The 16,058-nt window shown below is 37.1% G+C and overlaps 1 pseudogene; it reads right to left on the reverse strand.

The window, feature by feature from the left end:
• Positions 1–12,096: 12,096 nt before the first annotated feature.
• On the reverse strand, positions 12,097–15,156 carry LOC112176111 (annotated as a pseudogene).
• Positions 15,157–16,058: the final 902 nt, after the last annotated feature.

The following is a 16,058-nucleotide window of genomic DNA, read 5'->3' on the forward strand; positions in this document are numbered from 1 at the left end:
AAATCGAATGTATTGCTGGAGGTGTTCCAGAAGCAAAGAGCGCCGGCTAGCGGTGCAGGGCTAGTATTATGGGGAAGACAGAAGCATAGATTGATGGTTTGGGTGATACCCACGGCATCCCATCGGGCCAAATCTCTCGCTCGAACCTCCTGATACCAAACATTTTCCTCAGGAGCGACGGTAGGCCAGAAGCCCACTTTCCTCCTTGGTCCCCAACTGCTAAAATCACTAAGCACCTGCCGAAGAGCCTCTATGGGAAGCCCATAATAGGCCATAGCATCATCTGGAAAACGATCGCGAGGTGTGGGACCCAGACTCGCTTGACTATCACAGCCACCAAAGCCCATCAGTCGACTTCTCTCCTCTCCGGTCTGACTTCTACATCGAATACTCATGTTAGTTCGCCAGGTGAATGCGGCTTTCTCAGTGATTTCATCTGCCTGATCGATAACGAATGGTTTCTTAGATGCCATTTCTAGGTCGGAAGGAATACTTCTCCATTACACCTTGATTTATAGCTCAGATATTTTGGAGATTAATTTATTAGCTGGGCCAATGAGTGGCCCTAGTTGATAATTAATGAATCATTATTCCATCTTGAGAATCGCATCTAAGGCGATAGTGAAGATATTCCACCTTTTCTTACCACCGCAGGGCCAGCATAGTGGCCTGATGTTTTTTAATTAAAACATGATTAAAACCGATGCGGTTTTAGATGCTAAAGTTGCAGCAAAATATGGTGGTTTCACTTGGTGATTATATGCATTTATATGCGTGTAATTATATCTAAAACACTATAAATAAACAAATCCCCATGTCAATTAATATGTAATTAATCCATTTTTATTTATTTTGTAGAAAATAAGCGGAGTTACTGAAATCGTGAGAAAATGAGGCGAAATTGGAGCAAATTGAGTTTTCGACAAAAAGACGGAAGTCAACCTTGAGTCAATACATTGAAAGGGACAAAACTTGATCACTCATAAGAAAATGAGACAAAAATGAAAATGGGGCAGCAAATTGAAGCTTATTGGAGAAAATGGCTTAACAATTAATTAAACCAACTTTGGTTTAATTAAAGAAAACGGAAGTGCATCTGCATGTGTGGCTTAATTAAACTAATTGAATAGCCATCATATTTGGGCTGTTCTTTATACCCACGTGCCAGCTGCATATCCTATTTTATCCACTTTTCCTTTCTTTCCCAGCCATCACAGCGTGCCAACCATTCGTAGTCCATCACCTCAGCCCAGCCCAGTGTTTAATTAACCTTAATTCTCTCAAGTACGAACAGAACACATCAGCCACACATATATATTCATCACCATTCACCCTTTCGAAAAAAAACCCTGGAGATCAAGCGCCGCACCACCACCCCATATATCCTATCAGATCCTCTCTCTCACACACACACAACATCACACCCCACACCCGAATTCTCTCTTCCTTCTCCAACAGTGCCGAACCCACCTCCATCTCTCTCTCTTTCCTCCATTTTTAAATCTCTTACCATTTTCTCTCAAGATTGGAAGGAGGAATTAAGGGTTTTCACTTCACATCATCAAGGCTTCATCACCACAAGAGATTTTGACTTTGGTAAAGAGTGGGGACTTAATTTCAAGTTGGGTTCATATTTGCCTCTAGCAATTTGTGAGCTTAGCTTGTGTTCCTTCTTTCCTCTATCATTTCTCTTAATTTCTTATGTATTTGATGATGTATTTGATAATGGGTTGTGAGTATTTCAATTTTGGGAGTTAGGGTTGTGAAGCCCTAACTCATCTTGTATAAATATTGATGTTTTAATTTTAATAAATGCAATTTTCATTGTGTATGCTTTAAATCCGAATGTATTGGTCCTTAGAAGCATGTTTCTAGGCCTTGTCACCATTTGAAATTATGTTGTGGGCAATTGTGATGAATAGATTGATAAATTGACAACTTATTGGTCTTGTTGCATCTAGGATTTAAGTGTGGTAACCATTAGCTAGCTTAATTGTAGCTAAGCTTAATTGCTTGGGTCTCTATTATCTTGCACTCTAGGCCTCTAATTTTAGATATTGCGGCCTTAACCGGCGTAATGCCTAAGTTAGAGAGTTGATTGTGGCCCTAACCGGCATAATCGATACACCGAAAGGATAATTGGTTTAGTAGCCTTGACCGGTACTAAATACGGGACTTAACACATATAGGAAATGCATGCATTTGTGAAATTGGTATCGATATTTGCAAGATAGTTAGTGTGAATCACCCGACACTCCCATGTTCCCATTAATTTGAAAATCCAAATTTTAATTTCTTGCTTGATAATTAGTTGTTTGTTTTTATTTTAGTTTGAATTTAATTTAGTTAATTCTCAATTCAAAATTCCCAAACAAAATTCTATCTTCCATTGTGCATAACTCATTTGGGCTACAAGTTAGTGGCTTTGATTAGGCTTAGTGTGAGCTAAGCCGAGCATTGCCGAGGCTTGGTGCCTTGTGAATATTATTTTATTTTATTTTTATTTTTCATTGTATGCTTTTAAGTCACTCTAGCGCCAATTACCTCGGTTAGGTCCAACACCTAATCCCCGAGGTACGATAATCTAGGTTTTAATACTTCCCTTACTTGACAACGATTCGTACGCTTGCGAGAGTTTATGAACCAAGTCAATTGGTCACACGTCATGATGTCGATAGCCATGATCCAATCATCCTCTTCGGCATAAGACTCGCGAAGGATTAAATGACAACAAACAGTTTGCTATTTTGCATCTTATTTCGCCAAGTACTATAGGCCTTGATCTAGCCAGGAAAGCGGCTCCAACACCTACATTTGAGAAAATCAACAGAGAGCCAGCGAATAAGGCAGATACTTTTTGCTATACACCTGGCGAAGCTACCACCAAGGAAGAAAAGGATCCTCATTCGCGATCAAAAGCAGTCTCCTTCGCATGGGGGGCATGCTAAATTTATGATTTCGTACAACCTGCCCAAGTTTCGCCAGATCCATGGGGGGCAATAAAGTTGGCAAAGGAAGCGTCAGTACATGACAAAGGCAATTCAGTAGTGGCATTCAAGCTTTATGGCCTATTTAGAGGCCTATATGGAAACAGTTAAGCCAATACAAGTGGCTTTGGAGCAACAACATTATAAGAGTAGTGCTGATTCAAGACCTCATCAGTCAAGAAGAAGACCTTTGACTTCAAGGTCTGGGGGGCAATGTTTGGACCCAAAATGAGCATTTTGTCCTGACAAGGCATGTCTTGGAGAAATTGAGCCAATGTCAGTGGCTCAAGCGATATACTGTCGACAAGTTCGAAATATATATTTAGAGGCTAAATAAAGCCTAGGGCTAATTACTGTTTAGTACCCTGTGGTTTTAATCCAACATCAATTCAGTCCCTCAACTTTCAATTTCAGCAAAAACACTCCTGCAATATCATTTTCTCGTCCAATAGGTCCCTCTGTCGGGATTTCGTCAATTTCAGTCGTTAACTGCTGACGTGGCAGTCCAACTTAGCGAAAGTGGGACCCACATGAAAGTCAAATACCGAAAATGACCCTGGCCAACCAAATATGGAAAAATCCAAAATAATCCCCAAATTTTGAGGTTAGGGAGAATCGAACCCAGACAACAATGCATGCAAAGCAAAGCCCCAACCACCATGCCACTTGCACGACATTGATATATGTTAAACAACATAATATATATATATATATATATATATATATATATATATATATATATATATATACCCAACCAGATATGGAAATATCCAAAATAAGCCCCAAAACTTGGGGTTAGGGAGATTCGAACCTAGACCACCGTGCATGCAAAGCCAAACACCAACCACCACGCCAGTTGCACAACATTGATATATGTCAAACAACATAATATATATATATCTGTATACCCAACAAAATCTGGGAAAATCCAAAATAAAACCCAAAATTTTGGGGTTAGTGAGATTCAAACCCAAACCACAATGCATGCAAAGAAAAGCCCCAACCACCATGCCACTTGCATACCATTGATATATGTCAAACAACATAATATATATATCTGTATATGTCAACAAAATCTGGGATTTATTTTATATATTATGTCAACATAATATATATATATATATATATATATTAATTATATATATATATATTATATTAATCATCAGTATTAATTAAGCCAATAAGGCTTATGGTTAAATTTTTAAAAACTCACAATTTACCCTTCTTTGATTATAGTCTAAAAATCTATAATTTAACACATGAAGGATAAAATAGTAAATATAATAGCAGATTGAATTGAAGATATTACAAAAAAAAAAAATTGGAGTTTTGTTAACTGCAATGGCAGTTTCTATTTTTTTTCTTTTTAGAGTTGGCAGTTTAAATATAAAAAATTACTTATTAAACAAAAATTATTCTTCTTTTTTTTTTTTTAAGAAAAAGTTATTCATAATTTCATAAAAATAAACATTTTTTACATAAATTACTAAAACAAACTCTTTTTTTAGAAATACTAATAAAAACTCAAACAAAATATTATAGACACAAATAAAGTATAAAAAAAAATTTAAAAAGCCAATTGACACACGCGTGAGCGTGTGTTAAGAGTCTAGTATAATATAATATATACTAGACACCAAACACATCCTATGGGTGTGGATAATTATGTGGGAAGTTATTCCACAGAATGTGGAGAAAATTGTTGCACATATTTTGTTTTTCTTTTATTTGTGAATTGGCAATTTTGTCTTTCTCAAATATTTCAGTTCAAATGTTTTTTAATATTTGAGGGATATTTTGGTAAAAAAATTATGTTTTGGCTGACAAACTCTCTTCTCTTAATAATAGTATAGATATATATGTTGACATAATATATAACTAGTTTTTTGCTCACATGCTCAGCATGTGCAAAATTTTTATAATTATTATATTGAGAAAAAAATAAAAGTTATTTGAGAAAAAAGAAAGTGGGAAGTTATCTGAATTGTGGGTGGTTATTGCAGACATGGGTGGTTAACTATTTGAAAAATTATTTATTTTATTTTTTATATGATTTTTAATTTTGCTATTTACCATACTACCACTCAATTATAAAAATTATTTAAAATTAATATAAGATATAAGGGTTTTATTGTCTTTTCACGCCCACTTTGGCTAACAACACCTCTTCTCTTAATAATAGTATAGATATATATATTTGTTGACATAATATAAATATATATATTTATATATTATGTCAACATAATATATATATATATAAATTATATATATGATATATATATATATATATTTATATATTATGTTGTTTGAGAAATATCAATGTCGTGTAAGTGGCATGGTGGTTGGGGCATTGCTTTGCATGCATAGTGGTTTGGGTTCGAATCTCCCTAACCCCAAAATTTGGGGTTTATTTTGGATTTTCCCAAATTTTGTTGGGAATACAGATATATATATATATATATATATATATACAGATCCTATCCAGAGCGAGGCATCGCTTTGAAATTTCAGAGCGAGGTTAGGGTTTAGGGTCACTTTTCGGTCGCATATCCACATCTCAACCGTTCAGTTTCTAGGTACTAATGTATAGATCATCTCTGCAAAATTTCAGCCAAATTGATGGTCGTTAAGGCATTGATAATTGCCTTAAAGCTAGTACGGTTCAGGTTGGACAGATTCAGTTCGTTCATTGGTTTAAGCGAGTTAGATACCTTAAAGACCATCAATTTCGTTGAAATTTTGCAGAGATGATCTATACATTAGTACCTAAAAACTGAACGGTTGAGATGTGGATATGCGACCGAAAAGTGACCCTAAACCCTAACCTCGCTCTGGATAGGATCTGTATATATATATATATATATATATATATATATATATATATATATTATGTTGTTTGACATATATCAATGTCGTGCAACTGGCGTGGTGGTTGGGGTTTGGCTTTGCATGCATGGTGGTCTGGGTTCGAATCTCCCTAACCCTAAATTTTAGGCCTTATTTTGGATATTTCCATATCTGGTTGGGTATACAGATATATATATTATGTTGTTTGACATATATCATTGTTGTGCAAGTGGCATGGTGGTTGGGGCCTTGCTTTGCATGCATTGTGGTTTGGGTTCGATTCTCCCTAACCTCAAAATTTGGGATTATTTTGGATGTTTCCATATTTGGTTGGCTAGGGTCATTTTCGGTATTTGACTTTCATGTGGGTCCCACTTTTGCTGAGTTGGACTGCCACGTCAGCAGTTAACGGCTAAAATTGACGGAATCCCGACGGGGGACCTACTGGATGAGAAAATGATATTGTAGGGGTGTTTTTGATGAAATTGAAAGTCGAGGGACTGAATTGATGTTGGACTAAAACCACAGGGTACTAAACAGTAATTAGCCCTAAAGCCTACTATGGAAGCATGGAAGCATGAAAAGTCAACTTTTGCACATTTTCCTGCTTCGGCTAGGAGAAACCGAGCCAAGCAAGGAAGAAGGAGCGGACACTTAACCAAATGAACTCAAAATGATCTGAAACTCTGCATATCCATTCTAGACATCCTAAGAAACATTTCTTATGAAGAGTGTAAGATCCAGATAGAAGTGGAAGGCCTTCAAAAGATCGGTCCAATTTTCTACAGAAGCAAAACTGGAAAACTGGACCTGTAAGAGGTCCAGCAGCGTTTCCAGCCCAACCATTATATCAAAAGCTCTGAAATTTTACCAGAATGATATGCACTCATAGTGGAACATTTGTTATGAAGAAGTCACGGTCAAAATCTGAATTCTTGATAGAGATATAATTGAAGGAATAAAGGAGCCGAAAGTGCTTCCTTATCTCCAAAATTCATCATTCTTTATCTCCAATTATGCTTCCTTATCTCCTTATCTCCGAAATTCATCATTCTTTATCTCCAATTATGCTTCCTTATCTCCAAAATTCATCATTTCTTATCTCCAATTAATGCTCCACTATCATTTGTTTAATGCTAAACACTTTGGCATGGTAGCCTATAAATAGAGGTTACAATGAAACACTTCAACACACAATTCACAACAACAATCTCTAAGATTATCCAAGCCTCTCTAGAGCAACCTTCTCCTTCTCTTACCGGTAGTCATACTCCAGTCCTAGTCTCCTCACGAGCCGACTATTAGTGCTACCAAACCTTCCAGCCAAGCTAAAGTCACGCTTTAGCAAGTTCTCCTCACTTCCTAGTAGTTCTTGCTCTGCTCGATCTACAACATTGAGTATCGATTGTGATTTTGAAGAAGCTCAGCAAAAGTCCTCGCCACGAGGCACAAAGAATCCCACGACAAGGTTGGTGCTCTTCTCGTCCACAATCGCTTGAAAGAAGTCAGGTCAAAGGACACCTCCGACGACCGCACCCGAACGGTGCTGGCACGCCCGGGCAGAAAAGAGACTGTTGACCAGCTACAACAAAATTGGAGCCAAACAGCTAGCTAATTTGAATAATCTTTAAAAGAGTGCTGAGAATTAATCAATAGTGATTGAAGTATAAAAATGCAATAAGCACAAACCAATTGTAGAACATTTATTAATCAACCTTAATTGTAATATTCAAATCTAAAACAACATAAGTGCATGCACACCCTGTGTAAGACCATGCCAGATCAATGTTGGCTTAGCTAGTTGCCTTGTAAAAGGAAAATGGACCAAGTAGCTAGCTAGGCAAGCTAAACAATGTTTATTGGCGAGTTCTGAGCCCCAACTGCCGACGGATTTGATCCGAACTTCTTTGGTGCTTGTAATTGATTTCGAAAACGACGGACTGCTGCGGCTATGGTAGTACGTGTCACCAAGGTTTTAAATCTCTGCGATATTTCCGATATATCCCCCGATATCTCTTTTTTTCGACAGACCGATATATCTAGGGGGTAAATATCTTATCTTTTACCGTTTTTGCCAAATTTCTCTAATATATTAGATATCTGCGATATATCGCCGATAAAGTGAAGAAATATCTGTAAAATTTGAGGTAAAAATTAAAAAAAAAACTCGATAATTCTCTAAATGAAAATCTGTGTGAAGAGAGATCTCCTAAAGGCAAATCTGACTATCTGAGTGGGGAGAAATCCCCTCAAGGTGAATCTAGGTGGGTAGAAAATCCCCTCAAGGCGAATCTAGGTGAGGAAAAAAATCCCCTCTAGGCGAATCTTTACCCCGGAGAAATACCCTCAAGGCTATTTTAGTTGAGAAGTAATTCTCTAAAAGTCTAAATGCAAATCTGTGTGAGGAGAGATTTGGTACTATGTAGTCTATGACTATATCTGTAACTCTGTATATAGTTTGTAACTCTGTAGTTGAATAATAGAAAGAAGATAAAGCCATAAAGGTTCAATTATTCTAATGAGCCCAAATGACATTGCAGAAGGAAGTCAAGGAACCATATATGGATGACATGATGAGGAGAGAGTGCAGAGGAAAGAAATGGGTGCTTAAAATCATCAATGATCTATGGGATAACACATTAAGTCAACCATTGCATGCAGCATGTATTATTTCTCTATCTCGAAATACGTTTGTATCTTGATAATTACCTAGTTAGATCTATATTATATAGCTTTTTGGTTTCTTGTTTGTAGCACATTTCTTAAACCCAAATTTTCATTATCGACTTGATGTTGGTTATAGCTCACGTTTCACAAACTCTTTGGCAACAGTTGTCGAATAATTTAACATAAATGGAGAAATTGCGGATACATTTGTGGATGAGGTAACTTCTTATTGATGACAACCTTAAAAAAGTTTGGGATTAGAAATGACCAATTTTCAAATGATTAATGCAGATTGTATGCTTTAGAGATGCAAAGGAATCATTTGGGTCAACCATAGCAAGAAAAACAAGAGAAACCAGAAATACAAGTTTGTGGTATATTCATATATGTATACATTAAAACACACACACACACACATAATTTCTTTAATAGAAAATGTTGACCTACTATAGCAGTAACTCATTGTAGTAGCTTTACAGCTGATTGGTGGACACAATGTGGGTATTCTGCACCAAACATGCAGAAAATTGCAATGCGTATTTTGGCACAAACGGCTTCTTCTTCTGCGTGTGAGAGAAATTGGAGTACATTTGCTATTATTCATACCAAGCAAAGGAACCGTTTGGCATATCAGAAGTTGGAAAAGCTTGTATACTGCTACTACAACATGAAGCTGCGGCTGCGAGATAAACAGGCAAAGAATAATGTGGTCAATGAAAACAACTATATAGATCTACTTCACGTTGCAAGCGAGCCGCTTGATAATAGCATTGATCCACTTCATGATTGGATTATGCATGCACATCTCGATGATGAAGCTGGAAGACCTCTTCCACAAGTTGTAGAAACTGCAACTAATGCTGGAATCAACGTAGAGAGAGTCTTATATGAAGAAGTTGTTAAAAACCCAAAAGATAATTCAAATAGTGATGATGTGTGGGGTGTTATAGCAACTCAAGATTGTTCTGATGATGGTGGAGAGGGTGGAAGCGGAACAGGTGGTGGAGGTGAAAGATATGAATATGGACAATCTTCTGTGGATGGAGGATTCCAATTTACCTATGAAGGTAATTTTGATCATGAGACCCAAGATGAAGACCACGGAGTGAGAACAGCTGGTCATGGTGCTCAAGAGAAGACCCGATATGAGAGGAGGACTAGAGGTGTAACTGATTATCAAAGTACCCCATCTGATGTTTCTTCAATTGCCTTAAGTTTTGACTCTATCGGTTTAGGCACAGAGCGCAATGGGATCTCAAATGAATCTCATAAAGGCAACAATCAATTTGGTTATGATGCTTATGGATGTAATCAATATGGAGAAGTATATGATCAGTCATCCAGTTGGGTTCATCCTTATTATCCCCTTATAGGGGAAACAGTTGGCAGCTCTAAAGAGATCTATAACTATCATGTTCATCACTACAATTCGCACTATATGGGTCATATGTCTTGGTCTGATTATTGCATTTTCGTAGACCAGCGAGTGGCTTTTCAACCGCCTAGAGTCTCTTTTTGGATGTAGATGAAGTTGACATTCATATGTATTTATATGTAGTTCTAAATTTCTAATAAATTGACTTTTTTCAAAAACGATATTTTCTTACCTTGCTGTATCCCCGATATTTCCGATATCTCCCTTTTTCAAAGTACCGATAGATATGAAGATACCGATATTTAAAACCTTGCGTGCCACCTCCTCTCTTTCTTGAGGATTGAGGGCATTGGTGAAGTTCCAAATGCCTTGGCATTTGATGGCTACCTTTCTCAAGTCGCTGGCCATAAGTGTAAAGCCTTCCACTTTTGAATGAGATCTCACATTCTCGTTCAGGCCAGGAAGGTTGGAGAAAGGGTTGTCGGGTACTGCTGCCCGCCTGAAATAGCCTTCCTTGAGTGACTTGGTGAGCATTGATGGAGAAGCACTACCCAGTTTTTGTTTTCCAGTAAGTACTACTACTCGAATAGGTCCAAACAGTGCCTTGTGTTATGAAAAGCATCATGTCGAGTGGTTCTCGATAAAGTAATCTGAAGTTCACATCTAAAACCAATTGGCAATGAATGGAGTGGACCCAAACCCCTTATAAACTCATAGCCAAGGTCTTTATTTTTTCATGTGGGATCTATACTCTCAACACACCCCCGCAAGTGTGGTGAATTTTCAAGTCATATATACATGATACATGTGGACAAATTGGGTGACGTAAAGCCTGTGTTGCCACGAGGCATACACATGTGGGATAACATGCTCTGATACCATGATAAAATAATCTAGAATTCACATCAAAAACCAATTAGCAATGGATGGAGTGACCCAAATCTTTATAAACTCTCTAGACAAAGTGTTGGTGAAATTACAATAAAATTATAATTTCTATATGAGAAACTTGTTGACAAAAGGCTGAGGCGCGGGTATCTCGCTCTCTTTAAGGAGATTCAAGCCCTCTGCGGAACAATGCCGGTGCATCAGAAATCCCTTGACTTGTCCCATCCAGGATACAACAGCCCAACAACAAGTTGGGTGGCTCCCACCAATCTGCACAAATTGGAGGAACCTAAAGCTCCACCAAAAGAACACATTTCTCTGGCCAAAAAACACACAAGACTCTTTGGGAGATTTTGGAAAGAAAGTTGATGGATGAATAGTTGAGTAAAAGTTTGATATTTTTTAGCATGCAACAAATTGTGCTATTTATAGGCTCTTATGACACTCCCTACAATTAATAGGGTAGTAACCAAATGCCATAGGTTACAAGAATTAAAACCTAAAATAAATCCAAAATAAAACACCATGAGTTACAAAATAAAATTCAAAATAAATTCTGAATTTAAACACACAAATAAATTCAGAAATTAAACACAAAATAAATTCACCCAAATTTAATTTCAATAATAAATAAAATATTAAAATGTTACAACACAAAGTCTCCATTTTCTTAGGTGGAATCTATATATTCTCAACAGTCCTCCGGCCGCCTGGAAAAATGTTGCTCTTCTCCCCATATATCACTGGCTTCGAATAGTCGCAGATCATTTTCACCACTTTTAGATCAGCATGTTTAAGCATCAGCTCCTACATATATAGGGTTTATTTATTAACTCAATCAACTGACGTATTGATACACAATATATATAAAGATGGGGATGGTGAGGTGGTTGAGAAACATATATTTCTGGGCTCTCCCTCAAACGGAAACTTGAAGAAAATAACTAATCATGAAAAATTTGAGATGGTGTATATATGTCACCTATACAAAAAGATAAATTTAAACTTTGAGTCCTGGGCTCCTGGCAATGTAATATTGTATAGACCGTGAGACGTGCAGTTGGTTCGAATAAAAGAAATTTGCTCACACAACTCCGACACCGACCAAATGAATGAATAAGAAAATCAATACTCAATCTTATTTTTAATCTCAAATTGATACTAAAATAGGCAATTGGCGATCGATAACAAATACCAAAGCTAAAGTACACAGCAACACAAGGACGAAACGACGATATATATGTAATTAATAAAAGTAGCCCATGATCGAAGGACAGAAGGCTAGGAGTTTATCAATAGCTCTAGCCGCCTTGTAAAAGCAAATGCACAAGTGCCCTAGATCACTGGCTAGGGGCGATTTTCAGGCTTCAGCTTCGCATCACCCACGGTTGCCAGTGGTCGATGTTGATACACGCTTCTTTGGCTCTTCTTGTTGCTGAGACTTCCCAGTAGTGGCACATGATCCGCCGCCTCATCTTTAGACGCATTGTAGTCGAAAGGCCACAAATGTTCGCATTTAGTTACTATGTTTTTCAAGTCCTTGGCCATGAGAACAAACGCCTCAACCTTTGTGTGACACCGGACATTTGCGTTCGAGGTAGGAAGTGCCGCAAGAGATGATGATCCAAACTGCAGAAGCGCGTGTCCATAAGAATCACCCGTCTTGAGGAAGTTGGTATCCATGGATGGAGAAGTAGCCGGTTCTGTTGCTTTTCCGTAATGACTTCTCTCAGTAGCAGTCGTGTAAGTCCACATAAGCCCTTCTGTAATGAAGACCATTCGATCAAATGGTTCTCCCATCTGAAAAACCAAGGTATTCTCTGGGTAATTCACCGGCTTCAGATAGTCGCACATCATTTTCAAAACTTTTTCATCCATCTGGCTAAGCATTGGTACCTGAATATGTATATAGACCACTAATTAATAAGCTTACAATATATAATCGACAACAGTCACAACACACACACACAAATTAAGAAGGGTGCGTACTGTGATGAGGAACGTACTTTTCTTAGCGTACTCATGCAAAGAACTCGCTTTAGAGCTTTCTTGGTATACCAGGGAAGAACAGAGAATAGATTCTCCAGATCTGCATTTATGTCCTCTTCCAATTTCTGCTTAATGTTTTTCATGATCTCTTCCTTCATGTCATCTTGGAGGCCATTTTTTTCCATCCACTTTTCTATATCGTTCTTTTTGGTCTGAATCTTCTCTCCTACCTCCTCCGCTCTTGTAGTTGCCCTCGCCATATATAACTGTTTCATATGATGAACTCCATCAATCACCTCCTCAAATCATTGCTATGTACAAGACGTACTACAAGTTTATATAATATGTACGTAACAAGGGTGATTAATTACCAACCTGAACATTTCCAATGAGATATAAAAACAATAGCAAGCCGATGATAGAAATAAGAATTGCAAAGCTGTTTTCCCACAGATAGGTACTTGTTTCCAAACTTGTGCCAAAATTACTGCCACAGAAGAAATTGTCAAATGATAAGTAATTGTGAAATACTAGTTAATTAATAACTGCGCTGGCAAAAATTATAAACTACGCGCTTATAATGAAGATTACCTTAAATTTCGCAAGCCCCACCAGAAGCAGAAACAAATCTTTGTTGGAAAATTTATTGGCCCCAGGATATCATTTTTGAGGGCATCAAAAATATCCCGAAATCAAATGGTGGTTCAGTCATATTATATGGAACTTTTAAAAGGCAAAGATCTCCTAGAGTAGTTTTATTGAATCCTTCGGTTACAATTGGAGTTTTGTCATGGCAATAAAAAGTGCATCTTGATCTTGGATTTGCATCAATGCAACTTCGATACCAACATGATGTCTCTCGAAAAATAGAAAAAAAGTACCAAAAAGCTCCCAGTACCTAAAAGACAACAAACTCACATTAATGATGTTGGAAGGTGCTGGTATTGTACTATCTGTTTGAACAAAAATTTGAATATTGTCTACAGTAGGATCAGTATCCACCAAGCTAGGATTATGTATGTAATTAATGACTTTTTTTTAATTAATCAGTTATTGTCTTGCAATAACGTTGGTAAATATTATAATTTCAAAGTATACTCTTATACACTTATATATATCAGTACGGCTGCATTATTTGCTGTCTAGATTTTTTTACAATTAGATCGAACTTGACAAATGCACGATTAATTAATTCAAGCATCCTACCTAATCCAAAGGAAGAAAAAAAAAAAAGTGAAAATCATAATGAATTGAGCAGGGGTCAGATGAATAAACTTACATGACTCGCAAGGATGTAGAGAAAAAAATTGAATGCACCTTTAACCCATAATACGGAATGTGTAACCACAGTATACGATAGATAAATTCGATAAATTCTTGGCACATATTGGATTAGAACAAAACCACTCAGAATCTTTCTTCTCTCCAAATAGTTACTGCCTCCCATTTCGAAAAAGAACCCTAGTATTAGCAGCTGGACAAAAAATCGTGGGTTAAAAAGTCCATTAATTACAGCTGGTTAACCTAATTTCTATCTAATAATAATTTTTCTACCAAAAGAAAATTAAGTTCACTCTTACTTGTGGCATGGGGAAAATAGCGAAAACATCAGTTAGGAAAGAGCGCCATGACAATTTGCGAGAAAATTCCGTCGCAAACTTAATCATCTGAGCTCGGGATACCGATTCACATTCCCAATTTTTTGAATTTGTATCCCTTGGAACCTTTGAGGCTGCAAATTTGATAGCTTCACGAAGTTGGTATATGATATGCACTAGGAAAGTGATGTCCGTGACTGATCGGAAAACCAGAGCTGCAGTCCGCACTTGTTTATCGATTCCCATGCACTTTTCTTTCTCATTGATGTATGGAATGTAAAAGAACAAAGGATCAAATAAAACTGCAATCACACATGAAGTTAATAGTATCGTATTCCACCATGGGTTAAAAACTGAAAGAACTTCCGCAACTGTTGGCCTTTTCCCTTTGTTGCTTGCTTGAGTTTCTTCAGGTTCACGTTTCCGTATTGGATGTTGCCATAGAGCCTCAGGACAGTTGAAATCATAACCAATTCCTGGTGTAGAGCTGATAGAAGAACAAGAAAAAAATGTAAATTAGGGTCGGATTGACCATTCAACAAAAAAGATCGATGGATCCTTTATTAACCTAAACTAATTAATGAGGGTCGGATAGGCCTCCTCGAAGAAGTCCTTCCTCCAAAAGGAAATGAAGCCACCACTCTTGAAGAAAAATAATAGGTTAAGGAAACTAACCTCATTTCGATGATGCTCTCATCGTAGCAGGGTACCTGACAGTTAGACATAACTATTTTTTGCCTTCTCTTATGCTAGAAGAAATTATTTCTGAATTACTAACAGAGCCAAGGAAAATCTTCGTACTCCAGCAATTTTCCGAACCGCGCTCCTAAAATTTGAAAAATATATAAATAATTATAGAAGTGATTAGTATGGTTAAGATCTGAAAGGAGGAATAACAGTACGTACTTGGAAGCTAGAATTAACAATCAGACATAGTGATGGAATGAACAATTAAGGAAGATTTACGAAGATTGTGTACGTACTTCAGGAAAGGGTGATCAACTAGACAACTCGTAGTACTGGTAGGCTGGTAGCTAGAGAGCAAAGAATAGCGCCCTGACAATGAAGTAGGATACATATATAAGCTAGAAAGCCAGCTGGAGTTCCAATAGTTCCCAAACCACATACCCTTTTTGTTTTGTTATGCGCGCGTTTATTTTATAAATTGACATAGAAGAGGAAAGAAAATGGTGCAATTTGTATAAGAATTAATGGGTGTCATTTGCAGTTTTGCACTCAACCCAACAAAGTTAGAACTAATAAAAGATCAAATTCTAACAAAATTTTAGAGATGTGACATTTTTATAAACATTTATCGCGTAGCTTATCTGACGTACCACAATTACTGCAATGATAGTTTATATTTGACAGCTTTAGACCGTTGGAAGCCATTGTTGAAAGTTCTGAAACCAAAAAAGATCGAGTGGGGAAAAGACGGGTTGAAATCCTCTGTCCCCATTTATCCCACCTATCCCTTCATTTTGATTGGTTGACAAAGATTAAAAAATGAAACAAAAATGTTTCAATGTTTCATTTTTTAATCTTTGTCAACCAATCAAAATGAAGGGGCAGGTGGGGGGTTAGGTAAATGGAGACATGTGGTGGGGATTTACAGGTGATGTTTAAGGTTTCATTTTTTAATCTTTGTCAACCAATCAAAATGAAGAGGCAGGTGGGATTTACAGGTGATTTCCTCCTGGAATGATT

The sequence above is a fragment of the Rosa chinensis genome, chromosome 1, assembly GCF_002994745.2.
Source record: "Rosa chinensis cultivar Old Blush chromosome 1, RchiOBHm-V2, whole genome shotgun sequence".
NCBI lineage: Eukaryota > Viridiplantae > Streptophyta > Magnoliopsida > Rosales > Rosaceae > Rosa > Rosa chinensis.